The following is a 14,904-nucleotide window of genomic DNA, read 5'->3' as shown; positions in this document are numbered from 1 at the left end:
TCTCTTGGGCTTTCCTGGCTCTGGCCACAGCTCCTGGCATGGGCTGCTGCCTCTGAGGCCACCTGGCAAGATGATGAGGCCCGAGTATCATTTGAACCGTGACAAGTCTGGATAAGGGAGGGCCAGGAGATAGTACAGCAGTTAGGGCATGCACCTGAGCAGGTTCCATTCCCACCACCACATGGTCCCCCACACATTGCCGGGGGCAGCCATGGAGGCCCCCCAGCACTCGGGGTGGGGAGAGGGTTTTTCATATCCCAGGCACTGCAGGGCCTGAGCTGCATGGCATCCTCAGGTCCTTGCACTGAGCAAACAGCCTGGTGAGCAGGGAAACAGCAGTGGGGGCCCCCGACACCTTGGGCATTGCTTGGGATCCCACCACATACACATACATGCACGCGCGCGCGCGCGCACACACACACACACACACACACATATACACACACACCTGTTTGAGGGAGACCTGAAATCTACCCAACTCATTGTGTACCTTGGACCAGTAACTTCCCTTTTCTGAGCCTATTTTCATACCTGTGAAATGGAGTTAATAACTGTTGGGGGTGGGGTGGAAGGGTAGGATGGGAGTGAGGAGCTGGAATCAGTGCTAGTGGCTGGGTCCCTCTCTGTAGTTAGTCATCACTTTCCCTGGGGGTGGTCTCCCTTTTCTTCGAGGAGGGAAGCTAGACCAGGCTGGGGTCGAGGAAGGCCTGGCCCAGGGAGAAATGGTTGATTTATTCCTTCATGGAACCAGGAATCCTGGTGGACTCTGCCAGGCAGTGTCAGGCTAGGCTGTGGGAAGGCTTAACTCCAAGTTGGGGGGATGGGAGGGTCAGGGAGAGCTGTTCCAGGGGGAACAGGCACACATTTCCTGAACCCTGCCTCCGCCTAGGCTGGCCTTTTCAAGGGAAGTGGGCCCAGGCTGAGTCACCCGCTACCACCCATCTGTGACTCAGAGATGTCCTGGCGCAGGCCCATCTCTGTGGTGTGGGTACCTCTGACTGTCCCCTGATGCTTGGCCAGGCAGGGTAGCTATGGATTTGGGTGGGCACTTCTTCTTGGTCACTGAGGCTCCTTCCCCAGTCCAGGGGCCTCCCGGCCACATCCTAAGCCTTGGCTTAGGCTAGCAGAAGGGGGAAGTGGAGTCACAGGGGCCACATGGATCATCTCCCATTGAGGGGATTGTCTCAAAGTCACAGTTAAAGCCTTCCTGCATCCTGCATCTTCTGCCTGGCTGACCTCGAGTGGGAGAGTCTGGGTGTTTGTTCCCTGATCTGAGTCCCTGGGAGCAGGGAGGGACTGGGGAGATGGCCCAGAGGGCTGGGGTGCATTGGTACCACCTGGTTCTCTACCAAGTGATTCACCCCCCCAACTCTCAGCACTGCAGTGGGACTTAGTTCCTCCTGCACATGGGCACTGCCAGGTGTGGCCCCAAACAGAACCAAATAGCAAAGGAAAGGCAGCACAGGGCCTGAGGTGCTGACCAAGCACAAGGCTGACCCCATTTTCATATACAGGCACCTATAGGATTCTGGAGTTCCCTGAGCACAGAGCCAGGACTAAGCCGGGAGCACCACGGGGTGTGGCCCATCCTCTCCCAAAATAGGAACAAAAACAAATAAAAAGCACTCAGAAGAGTCAGAGAGAGCTGACAGGGTGGAGTGTATGACTGGGTTCACACCCTGGCATTCCAAGGTCCCCTGAGTGCCACTAGGATTAACCCGCAAGCACAGAGACAGGAGTAACTCCATAGCATCTGGAGGCAAAAAAAAAAAAATTTTTTTTTGGCTACATGTGGCAATGCTGAGAGCTTACTCCTGTCTCTGGTCACAGGAATCACTACTGGTGAGGCTTGGGGGGCCAAGTGTGATGCTGGGAATTGAACCCCAATCAGCTGCGTGGAAGGCAGTGACCTTACCTTTATGCTTTATCTCTAGCCTGTCCCCACCTCTCTAATTATTTATTTACTTATTTTCTTTTTAGGTCACACCTGGCAATGCACAGGGGTTACTCTTGGCTCATGCACTCAGGAATTACTCCTGGCCGTGCTCGGGGGACCATATGGGATGCTGGGAATCGAACCCAAGGTTGGCCACGTGCAAGGCAAACGCCCTCCCCGCTGTGCTATGGCTCCAGCCCCCCCCGCTTCCATTTTTTTAAATGGTTCTTCCAGGTCCTGCCCCTGCAGCAGAGGCCAAATCACTTCATCCCTCCAAGCCTATTTGCATCCATCCCACCACTGGAAAGCCTTATCTCCAGGATACAAATGTCCCCTTCCTGAACTCTCCACAACCCAAACTCTGCCCCACATCGGCTGAGTGCAGAGCTAAAGGTCACACCAGTTCTCCACACTTCCCCAGGCAGAGGCCTGGCCATGTACCCTGGAACTGGCCACAGCCTCTTCTGGAAACTGGCTCAGGATGGGCGGGGCTGACTGACAGCTCCCTCTGGGTCCCCCAGCATGGGCCCCGCGCCTGGTACCACTGAGAAGGAAAGAGCCTCAGTAGAGAGCAGGGCTCAGAGGCCAGACCCAGGTTCTAATCCTAGTTCAGGCACGCTCAGGCCCTGTGTCTCTGGGTGTGAAGTGGAAACAGCAGTAGAACCTACCAGCCAGCTTCAGAGGCTGTGGGGCCAATGAGATGAAGGCTTAGCAATAGGACCCAGGAGACCCAGTGGGCAGGGCTAGAGAGACAGCACAGGCCTTGCAGGTAGAAGATGATTCCCAAACCGCCTATGGTCTTCTGAGCACCACCGTTGAGTACCGCTGGGTGTGGTGCCCATAGCCCCCAAACAAAAAGATGGAGTGGGTCCCAAGAAATTAAAGGCCTCTCCCAGACCTCCCAGAAGGCATCTCTCTCTCTCTCTCTCTCTCTCTCTCTCTCTCTCTCTCTCTCTCTCTCTCTCTCTCTCTCTCCTCCCTCTCCTCTGTCTCTGTCTCTCTTCCTCCCTCCCTCCCTCCCTCCGCCCCACCAGGGCATGCTCCCCACCCCTGCCCTGGAGGAAGCCAAGACTGTGCCAGGCATTCTGGCATTCTGCCATAGTGGACTCTGAACAGAGCTGCTGCTTGCCCCTGTTCCAGCAGTCAAGGCCCCCTCCCGGGCCACCAGAGGGTCCTTAGCTGACTGTTCCAGGACCCGGAGCAAACAAGGCCTCTTCTTGCTCCTTACTCTGCTCCCCAAACCTGCTCAGAGCTGCCAGAAATGTCACCCTCACCATGTTATGGCTCAGTTGCAGATATTTTCTGGAATTAATGCGAAAAATTTCGTTGAGAACCGTGGAGAGAGAGAGCAGATGAGAGTCATGTGATGGGCAATAAACGGTCCTGATAATGGACCTTCAGTTTTGCCTGGATTCTCCGTAGTGTAGAAATTGAAGCAAGGCAGGGAGACAGACGAGGTACTATTATGGTCTAGGACAGCGTTTCTGGCATTTCTTCCACTCAGGACTTGTTCTCGCCCCCCAAAATTTGTTCTTTTGGGGGATCATACCTAATTGTGCTCAGGGGCTACTCCTGGTTCTATGCAGGGGATTCTTCCCAGCAGTGTTTGGGGAACAAGCAGTGCTGGGGACCAAACCCAGGCCTCCTGAATGCAAAGCACACGCTCAGCCTTTGATCTCTCTCCAGAAGACTTAGCTGCCCAAGAAAATTTTACTTGATTCCAGGTTTATAGGCATGTAAAATAAGTAAACAAATAAAAAGAGATACAAGGAAAGATTTTTTTAAATAGAATAGAAACCATTTCTTGATAATAAACCATAAATTCATTTCAAAATAATTTCTGCAACTCCCCGCACTCAGTTATGCAACCCCGTTACAACTTTTGTCTGGAAAGGAGATGACAACAGGAAAAGTGTCTTGGGCGTGCACACTACAGAATTGGTAGCAATTATACAGAGTTGGCTTTTTGGGTCACACCTGGAGATGCTCAGGGGTTACTCCTGGCTCTGCACTCAGGAATTACTCCTGGCTTCGCATGGAGAGACCATATGGGATGCCGGGGATCAAACCCAGGCTGGCCATGTGCAAGACCAACGCCTTACCTACTGTACTATTGCTCAGGCCCCGCAACTATACAGCCTTGGGGGTAATAAATGCACCCCAAACATTAGGGTTCAAAGAAACAAATGTGAACCAGGTCAGAGTTCCTATGAATTGGAAATTGGAAGTGGTTTAGTGGTGTGGTTCTGGCTCAGGGCCTCGTAGGAGGTTATTGTCAAGATCTGCAGGTTACTGTCAAGATAAGAGAGGAAGCACGGGGTGAGGGGTTCACTTTGCACTGGGCTGACCCTGCTTTGATGCCTGGTACAGCAAAGGGCCTGAACTCAGCCTGGTGTTTTGAAGTCCTGGATGCTCTGGTAGTTTTAGAGCACTTAGGTATGTTCATTTCCCATGAACCCTCCAGCTTCAGGAGGCCACTTGGCCCCTGGACCTGATGGAAGTTTCCAGCACCTGGCACTTTCTGCCCTTTCCTCACAGCTGTGACCCAACAGGCCCCTTTCCTTTCTTCTCGAGGACCAGTATCCAAATAGAGGCCCAACAGGACCTACTTCCTGGGCTGGCTGTGTTGTGACTTGGAGGGCGTGTTGGTGGGTGTCTGGAGCACACCTAGAAGTGCTCAAGAAACCATCTATGGAGCCAGGGACTAGAATTAGGCTTGCATGCAAGGCAAAGCACCTTACCCCCTGTACTATCGCTCTGGCCCTGGGCATTTCTCTTTGTATGTTCTTTGTGTATGTGTGTGTATGGGGGTGGGGTGGGGATCACACCTGTCAAATGCTCAGGGGTTATTTCTGGCTCTGTACTCAGAAATGATTCCTGGTAGGATACTGGGGATCGAATTTGGGTTAGCTGCATGCAAGGCAATAGCATGCCCTATCCACTGGACTATGGCTTCAGCCACTATATGTTAAACTTTCTTTGGTGAAGGAACCTTTGTCTATGCATCTTATGCTGGAGCCCAGTATCAAGACTGCTGCAGATTTGTCCTCAATGAGGCAGGAGGGACTCCAGCATCTCGGCCAGGCACACTGTCTGGAAACCACAGGTCGGGTTCAATCTTTACCATGCATATTAGGAAACTGAAGTCCAAAGGGGAGCAGCAGCCAGACTGGCCAGCCCAGATGATCACTATAACGAAATTCCACAGGCGGTGTGGCATATAAACAACAGAAATTTATTTCTCACTTCTGGAGACTGGAAGTCTGAGGTCAGGACGCCAGATGGCTGTGTCCTCTTCGTGCTCACAGACTCACATCCACACATGGTCGAAGGGTGAGCCAGTGCTCTTTAAGCCTTTTTTTATAAGGGCCTCACTCCTCTTCTTGGGGGGATCTTGAGGGCTGGGGATGGAGGTCAGTGGGTCTGATCCTTGCACTACAAGTTTTATAAAAGTAATCCAGGGCCAGAGACAGAGTTCAATGGGTGGAGCAATGCTTTGCATACAGGAGATCTCAGGTTTGATTCCAAGGACTACAAGTTAATCTGAGCACTGCCAGGCGTGACCCCTGAGCTGGGAGTAGCTCCTGAGCACTTCTGGGTGTGACCCTCAAACCCAAAAGTTAAAAGTCAAAAGATGATTAGTACAGGGATTAAGGCATTGCCTTGCCCACAGCTGACCCTAGTTCAATCCCTGGTGCCCTAAATGGGTCCTGAGCACTGCCAGGAGTGGTCCCTGAGCACAGAGCCAGGAGTAATTCCTGAGCATCACAGGGTGTGCTCAACCCTCCCCACAAAAAAACTACAAAGAGGAATAAAAAGGTAATCTATATATGTATCTCTATATTTACAAGGCAACACTTAGCTTTTTAATTAACTAATTAATTAATTTTTGTTTTTTGCATCACACCTAGTACTCAGAGAGTCACTTCTGACAAGGCTCAGGAAACATATGTGGGGGCTGGGGGGTCGAACCTGGGCTGGCTGCATGCAAGGCAAGTGCCCTACTCCAGCTAGGAAATCTACATTGTTTGTTTGTTTGTTTGTGGGCCACACCTGGCAATGCTCAGGGGTTACTCCTAGCTCTGTCTGTGCTCAGGAATTATTCCTGGCTCTGGGACCATATGAGACGCAGGGATTGCAGGGCAAGTGCCTGGTTTCACTGTTGGCCCCCACGATCCCCATGATGAGAATTCCAATCACATCATCTAATTATCCCTCAAAGCCACTCCCCCTGACCCTGACTGCCCCCGACTTGAGCACTGGGTTTTCAACACAGATTTGGGGAGGAGACAATCATTCAGACCAGAGCCAATGACCATTCACAAAGAGCAGCAGATTCAGCTCTGGATTCTTGGGATTCTGCCATTCCTGCTCCCCCCCCCCCCCCCCCACTTGGCTGGGACCCACAGAGGAACAGAGGCAGGGTTTGATCTATGAGAATGTGTAGGTTCAGTCCAGGTTCACAGGCCATCTCTGTGCTTTTTTATTTGTTGGTTTGGTTTTTGGGCCACATTGGTGGTGCTTGGTGGGGGAGGGTGCTACTCCCAGCTCTGTGCTCACGACTCGCTTCCTGCAGTGCTCAGGGAGACCTGGTGCCAAGGAGAAATCTGGGCCTCCCTTATGCGTGTGCTCAGCCCTTTGAGCTCTCTCCCTGGCATGGGGAGTCTCTGCTATAAACAGGTGCCAGCCCAGCAGCCCTCAGCTCAGCCAGCAGAAACATTCTTGGGGCCGGAGTGATAGTAACTCTCATTACTCTCATTTCCATGTTCAGAGTCAGGAGTAAGCCCTGAGTACTATTAGGGTCACTGCCCAACCCTCTCCCCCAACAAATTCTTTCTTCGGGGTCAATGCATTAACAATATTTTGCTAAGCATAGTCTAGAAAGATTTGTGGAACAAGGCCCTTCTGGGGTTTTTTGTTTGGTTGTTGGGCCACACCCAGAGATGCTCAGGGATCACTCTGGGCTCTGTGCTCAAGAATGATGCCTGACTGTGCTTCAGGGATTGCTGGGAATCAAACCCGGGTTGACTGCATGCAAGACAAATGCCCTACCCATGGTATTATCTCTCCAGCCCTGGAAAGAGGCCTTTCTTTATGTTTAAGACTTCGTGCTTTATGAGCCGGAGTGATAGTACAGCGAATATGGTGTTTGCCTTACTCAAAGCTGACCTGGGCTTGATTCCTGGCACCACGTATGGTTCCCCAAGACCACTAGGAGTGATTCCTGAGCACAGAGCCAGGAGTAAGCTCTGAGTACTGCCGAATGTGGCTCCCAAACTCAACAAACCAAAACAAAACAAATCAAACAAAAATCCCTTCATGCATTAGCTGGTTCCTGGGAAGTGGATGGGAAGATGAGTAATTCTGGGTTCTCAGAAGTAGATACCAAGCAAGATGGGATTAAAATTACAAGGTTGTGCTGGGATGGGTTAGATTCCCCCCCTCACTGCAAACAATTAAAATAGAGTAAAAGTGTAAAGTTCCTGGAGGACGACCGATTGCCGGTGTGAGCACTGAACTGTCCAGCCCGATGGGCTGAGGATGGCCAGGAGTGGCCCCCTAAGCATGGCTTGGGAGCTGCACCACCCCCACAACCAAAAGAAGAAAGAAGAAAGGGAAGGAAGGAAGGGAGGGAGGAAGGGAGGAAGAAAGGGAGGGAGGGAGGGAGGGAGGGAGGGAGGGAGAAAGAAGCCCAAGAATTGATGAGAGTCTAAATCTCATGCTTCAGTCCAAGAAAGGTCTGGCAGGGCCTTCTGAGTTAAAGTCAAAGAAGTTAAATAGAGTCCCATGTTTGCCAGGCACCAGCCTACCTTAGCATCACTGTGATCCTCAGGAACTGGCCCAGAGGACGACAGTTAGGGCCCTTGGCCCTTGGCTTTCTGTAACTGAGGTCTTTGGGGATGAGTAGGGGCTTTTTTTTTCTATGTAGGGAAGGATACCCAGAAGTGCTCCAGGGTTTCTCTTGTTGGTGCTCAGGGGACCAGTTGAGGTACCAGGGATCAAACAAACCTGGGTCAGCTGCCTCCAAGGCAATTGCCATAATCCTTCTGACATCTCTTCTGTTCCTGTAACATTTCTTACAAACACTAGTTTTGTTCCTGACACCCACCCATTTTCCAGAAACTACAGGACTTCAATTTTACTGTCATTTCACAGAATTCCAGAAAAACACCAGGGCCCATTGGCTATCAGAAAGCAGGGCTACTGGGGTTGGCGCGATAGTACAGCGGGTAGGGCATTTGCCTTGCACGCGACTGACCCGGGTTGGATTCCCAGCATCCCGTATGAGTAACTCCAGGAGTGATTCCTGAGTGCATGAGCCAGGAGTAACCCCTGTGCATCGCTGGGTGTGACCCAAAAAGAAAAAAAAAAAAGCAGGGCTACTATGCACATCTCTTGACCCTTACCCTTAATCCTTGCAGGTGAGATAAGTCATCAAACCAAAGGTGAGACTGGGTTTTTAGGTCATTCGGACTTACCAGCCCCCAAGTCAGTGAGCAGGGCTCCAGTCTTCATGTTTAAAGAGCTACATGGAATTTGTAATAAGATCTCCAGCTCAAATCAGGGTCACCAACCTGCCTCCATTTATCCGACAGTTATTATGAACTTCACAGAAATTCCTCAAATTTAACTCACTTTCATTAATTACAAAGGAAGTGATTCTTCATTTTAAAAACAGTGGAAGTTAAAAGTTTCATGCTACCCACACCACAGTCTTGGAAACCCTACTCTATGCCAGGCTGTAAGCTCTGAGAACCAGTTCATTCAGCGAATAATGGATCACAAAACCTTCCCAGAGGAAAGTTGACCAAATGCCAAAGTGAAAAGGATCATACCACCCTGAGCCTGAAGAACAGAGAACAGAGTAAACTGTTTGGGTAGAAAGCACTTGGACTGGGGTTGAAGAGACAGTACAATGGGTAGTGCACTTTCCTTGCAGCAGCCAACCTAGGTTCAATCCCTCACATCCCCTATGGCATCCCGAGCACCGCCAGCATAGTTCCTGAGTGCAGAGCCAGGAGAAATCTCTAACCTCACCAGGTGTGGCCCCCAAACCAAACCAAACAAAAAAAGTGAAGTTAGGAAATATACCACAATACCAAAATGTTCACTTGATTATTGCTTAAAGATATTCCTATTGGCAGATCGTATTTGTTGTCCTTTTTTCACCAGTGTGGGATGCTGTTCTAAAAATAAATTCCTACAGTTCTAGTTTGTAAGAGAAAGTCAGTATAATCTGTCTCTCCTGTAAGTCACTGAAAGCTCTGGGCAGAATACAGGGAGCAATGAGCCAAGAACTCTGAGAAGGAAACAGCAGCAGATTGGATGGGGCAAGAGTCTGGAGTTCAAGTACATACAATATGGTAGTGAGTATTCTATTGCCCTTTCCACTCCTGGGTCTCCCAGTCTGGTCTCCACTTCAGGTAAAAGGGTGAAGCACAGGCCCAGGTACCAGAGTTCCCAGAGCAGCTCCATCTCTTTGGTCTGAGGAAAATGGAGGGGAGCCCTCAGGCTGAGGGAGGCCCTTTAGGGTCAAGGTCGAGGGAACTACTTTATATATATATTTTTCCAATCTTTTCCGAGGGCCCTGCCCTGAAACAAGCTTCTTTCTGACGCTGAAACAAGGCAGCCACAGTGTTGGTGGCTGCTGGGAAAGCACCTCAGACTGAGGGGAATCCTTCTCTGACACAAGAATTGTGCTCTCTCAGATGTGTGCAGGAAAGGACTGTTTATTCTCCTTCATGTGTTGCCTGGCCCCAGACACAGTTCCAGTTCCAGAATGTCTGCCACAGTGCAGGCCAATTACACACCCCAATTTCTGGCTGGAGGAGTCGGGCAGGTATGATCTTGAGAACTGCAGAGAGAGACTGGGGGAAGAAGAGAAACTGGAGAGGAAGGATTGATAACCGAAATCTTTATATCCTGTAACTGGTGTGTGAATGACCAGATTCCCAAGCACTCATCTACAGCCTTAGTGATAAGTGCCCAGGTGGTAGAGCAGGGTGCCAAGGCAGAATACTGGTTATAACAGCCAGAGCAGAAGATCAGTGCCAAGGTTCAGAGGACAAGTGCTGGTATAAAAAGGCTGGAGAACGCTGCACTAGATAATGCACAAAAAGGGCAGTTTCCTCCACCACCACTCCCTGAGTGGGAAGTTTCGGATGGATCCGACTTACATTGCCAAAATTTTGAAAACTGAATTGACAGGGTGGGATGAGAGTTCAAAGGTCTGGAGCACATGTTCTGCATGTATGAAACCCTGGGTCCACAGAGTACCACCAGGTGTGACCCAAATAAAAAGAAAAGTGAAATGACACTGGAACTATGACACTTTCTTTTAAGAAAACAAAACCAAATTTCAACTGAGTAAATATTAAAGATCTTATTAGTTTTATTCAATAACTCATAAACTGTGCAACTTTTAATCTAGTCCATAGAAAGAAGTTCCACAGAGGTGTACAAATGAAAGGTTTTTATAGGTAGAAGGGAACAGGAATAAGGATAATATGCTAGGCAGAAAAAAAAAGTGAACTAGTTATTGCAAAGTCATTTTCCCTTAGGGGATGGTAGACATTACTTTCTTTTGGGGCTGGCAGACACATTGCCTAATTAGCGCTGATCAGGCAATTCCTGATTGACAGGTTTAAGTCCATTTCTGGGAGACACAGAATTACATTTGTTATGTCTTAGTTTGGTGATATGGGGTTAACATGTTACTCCATTTGGGTCTTAGTGTTGTGTTTTCTTTTTGTTTTTGGAGCACATCCAGAGATGCTCAGGGGTTACTCCTGCCTCTGCACTCTGGGATAATTTCTGGAAGTGCTCGGGGGTCCATTTGGGATGCCAGGGATTGAATCCAGCTTCACCGTGTGCAAGACAAATGCCCTCCCCACTGTACTATCTATCACTCTGGTTCCTGTGTTTTTGATTTTGAATTGTGTTCTTTTCCCAGGCTAGTGGTATGTAGTGCCTGTTCTTGCAATACGTGGTTGCATTTTCTGCTTGTGATGCTGGCCAACAACATCTGATTAGGCCACAGCAGAGTCTTAATGCCAGAAAGAATGTTCTGAGAATGTTTAAGGCAGGTGAGCTGTTCACTCAGGTGTATCATATACATTTGACTAATTTTATGAGCACATACTCCATTATAAGTCAAGGAATACCTGATTTCAAGATGAAAGTGAAAATCCCCTGGGTTGGAGAGCAAATTCGGGGTAAGGCACTTATTTTGCACATAATCAAACACTGAAACCACAGATGGTCTCCTCTGCCCACCCCAAGCACTACTAAGAGTCATTCCTGAGCTAAGAGCCAGGAGAAACCCCGGAGTACTTCAGGGTATGGTCCAAGTTGTTCCCTGCAACCCTCCCCAAACAAAAATGAAAAAGCAGCATCTCAAGAAGCTTTTGGAATGTAGAGCTCAAATCAGTCACCTAAGATTCTGTCTTATAAAATTAGAAAAAAAAACCCCATGTAAACAGAAGTATGAAAATAATGAGAATCAAAACTTAATAAAATAGCAAAGGGAATAAAACAGAAAAATATATTGTGATTACAAGGTAAGTAGATTTTTTTAAATTAAAAGTTGATTGGGGCTGGAGCAATAGCACAGCGGGTAGGGCGTTTGCCTTGCACGCGGCCGACCTGAGTTCGATTCCCAGCATCCCATATGGTCCCCCGAACACCGCCATGAGTAATTCCTGAGTGCAGAGCCAGGAATAACCCCTGTGCATTGCCGGGTGTGACCCAAAAAGCAAAAAATAAATAAATAAAAATAAATTAAAAGTTGATGAACCTCTAGCTAGACACTACAGTCCCCTGAGTACTTCCAGGGTTCATACCTGAGCACAGAGTTGGAATAGCCCCTGAGTAACAACAGGTGTGACCCTCAAACCAAAATAAAAAAATAAGAAGTTTGTGTGTGTGTGTGTATGTTTTGTAATGCCTCTTTATCACCATATTGGAAGTTGACCTGTCGACTATAATTTTTCCTAAAGGGGAAAATACAATCCAAGGCATTCAGATTGAAAAGGAAGAAATAGGGGCTGGAGTGAATAACACAGAGGGTAGGGCATCTGCCTTGCATGCAGTTAACCTGGGTTTGATCCCTGGCACCCCATATGGTCCCCTGAGACCTCCAGGAGTAACCCCTGAGCGTCACTGGTTTGGTTTGATTCTCCCTGCCCTGCCACAAAAGGGGGAAGAAATAAAGTCCTATTTACCTGATCCACAGAATATAAAGATACTTCATACAAGACTGCCAAGGAAGGAGCCAGGGAGATAGATAGGACAGCAGGACCTTGCCTTGCGTGAGGCCAACCGGGGTTCAGTCCTTGGCACTGTATACAGGGATAACTCTGCCAGGAGTAAGCCCTGAGCATCAGCAGGTGTGCTCCATCCTCAGTCATGCCAAAATAAAGGAGGGAGGGAAGGGAGGGAGGGAAGAACAAATGAAGGAAGGTAGGTTGCCAAGAAGTGTTCTCAGAATAAATGGACTTAGTTGGCTAAGAGATACACACACAAAACCCAGCTGAATTTCTTGCCTTTTTCTTGCTTTTTGGGTCACACCCAGTGATGCACACGGGTTATTCCTGGCTCTGCACTCAGGAATTACTTCTGGCTGTGCTTGGGAGACCATATGGAATGCCAGGGATTGAACTTGGGTCGGCCGTGTGCAAGGCAAATGCCCTACCTGTTGTATTATAGCTCCAGCCTCAACCCAGCTGAATTTCTAGATACCTACCATGAAAAACTAAAAGCCCAATATTTAAAAATAATTATTTCTATAATGGGGCTGGAGCGATAGCACACCGGGTAAGGCATTTGCCTTGCACAAGGCCAAGCTGGGTTTGATTCCTCCATCCCTCTTGGAGAGCCTGGCAAGCTACAGAGTATCTCGTCTGCACGGCAAAGCCTGGCTAGCTACCCACGATGTATTCGATATGCCAAAAACAGTAACAAGTCTCACAATTTGTTGTGAGATGTTACTGGTGCCCGCTTGAGCAAATCGATGAATAATGGGAGGACAGTGCTACAGTGCTATTTCTATAATGCCCTCCCTAAAATGGAATCACTGTCACTGTCACTGTCACTGTAACTCTCCTCCTGTTGTTCATCCATTTGCTTGAGCAGGCCCACTAATGCCTCCATTGTGACAATTGTTACTGTGTTTGGCATGTCGAATATGTCACGGGTAGCTTGCAGTTTAAATATAAGATACAATCTCTATGTTGAAAATGACAAACACTGCTGAAAGATGGCAGAGACCTCAATCCATGGGGAGAGACTATCTCTGTATGATGAGGAATGGGGTATGTTTCCCCAAACTGTCCATATATCTAACACAATTTCAACTGAATTTTTGGTTTTGGGGTATAGGGCGTACCTGGTAGTGCTCCTGGGCCTATGGCCACTACCACAGAGCCCTGCTGTCCATAGCCAGCACTTAGGGGCCACCAGTCATACCTGGTATCTGGCCTGGAAATGCTCGGTGACATCTGGCAGTGTCAGGAGTCACCCATGTCACACTGAGCAGTGTCCAGGGACTGAATTTGGTCGTGCTCATGCTAGATAGGTGCTCTGCCACTTGAGCCCTCTCCCTGGTCCCCAGGTGAGATTTTTTGATGAGCAATCCTCTTAGACAAGATAACTGTGAATTTTATATAGTGTAGCACTTAAACTAGAATAATAAAAACAATGTATTTCAAAAGGTGAATTCATACTCTTCAATGTTAAGATTCACTACAGAGCTATGGTAATCTAGATAATAGTGAAAAGGAAGATGAATATACCAAAGCCCCCAAATTGAGTTACACAAAGGTACAGAGACAATCCAAGAAAATAAGAACAGTTTTCAAGAAAGGAGTTGAAGTCTTGTAGATAAAAAGAACTTTAAATTTATACCTTTTGCAAAAATCAGTGAACTTTAAAAGTTTAAATTTTTTGTAATCTGCAGTAAGGTAAAGAGTTCTGAAATGATACCAAAACTACCCATTAAAAAAAAAAACAGCACTTCAGCAAAATTAAAAAGATTTTGCTCTCCAAAATGCACGTTTTTGGGTCAGACCTGGTGGTGTTCAGGCGTTACTCCTGGCTCTGCACTCAGGAATTACTCCTGGTGGTGCTCAGGGGACCATATGGGATGGCAGAGATTGAACTCAGGTCAGTTGTGTGCAAGACAAGCACCCTCCCTGCTGTACTCTATGTCCCAAAATGTACTTTTAAGAAAAGAGAAAGAGAAGCTAGACTGGAAAAATATTTATAAATCCATGTCTGACAAAGGACATTTACTTACAGTACCTAAAGAATTTGCAACACTTAATAGTGAGAAAACCATCCAACTGAACATGGGCAGAGAACTGATGATACTACATCATAGAGGTTATATGGAATGGGAGTTAAGTCCACAAAAAGATGTACATTATTAGCCATTATGGAAATGCAAATTAAAACCACAATGACTACATGGAAAGTATCATGTTAAGCGAAATGACTCAGAAAGAAATAGACATAGAAAGATTGCATTCATCTGGGGAACATAAAGTAACAAAACAGGAAACTAACACCCAAGAATGGCTGAGATTAGTACCAGGAATTTTACTCCATGGCTTGGAGGCCAACCACACATACTAGAGGAAAAGGGAGCTCAGATAAAGAAGGGAACACCAAATAAAGGTGTTGGGAGGATCCTCCCAGGATGGGAGAAGCATGCGGAAGGTAGACTATAGACTAAACATGATTGTCACCCATTGCCTCTTTTGCAAACCACAACACCCAATAAGAGAGAGAGAACAAAAGGGAATGCCCTGCCACAGAGGCAGGGTGGGATGGGGGGGATGGCGGGTGGGAGGGATACTGGGATCCGTGGTGGTGGGAAATGGGCACCGGTGAAGGGATGGATATTTGATCATTGTATAATTGAAAGCCAAGCACAAAAATGTGTAAGTCTGCACTGTACCTCATGATGT

The 14,904-nt window shown here is 48.1% G+C and overlaps 1 protein-coding gene across 1 annotated transcript in view; it reads right to left on the bottom strand.

The window, feature by feature from the left end:
- The window catches only part of GAL3ST1 (galactose-3-O-sulfotransferase 1), a 237,885-nt gene that overhangs the window by 78,939 nt on the left and 144,042 nt on the right, over positions 1-14,904 (bottom strand). The window lies entirely within an intron of this gene.

Source organism: Sorex fumeus, unplaced genomic scaffold (assembly GCF_029834395.1).
Source record: "Sorex fumeus unplaced genomic scaffold, SorFum_2.1 ptg000032l, whole genome shotgun sequence".
In the NCBI taxonomy this organism is placed as follows: domain Eukaryota; kingdom Metazoa; phylum Chordata; class Mammalia; order Eulipotyphla; family Soricidae; genus Sorex; species Sorex fumeus.
The sequence above is the reverse complement of the archived record's forward strand: the minus strand, read 5'-3'. Positions and strand labels throughout refer to the sequence as shown.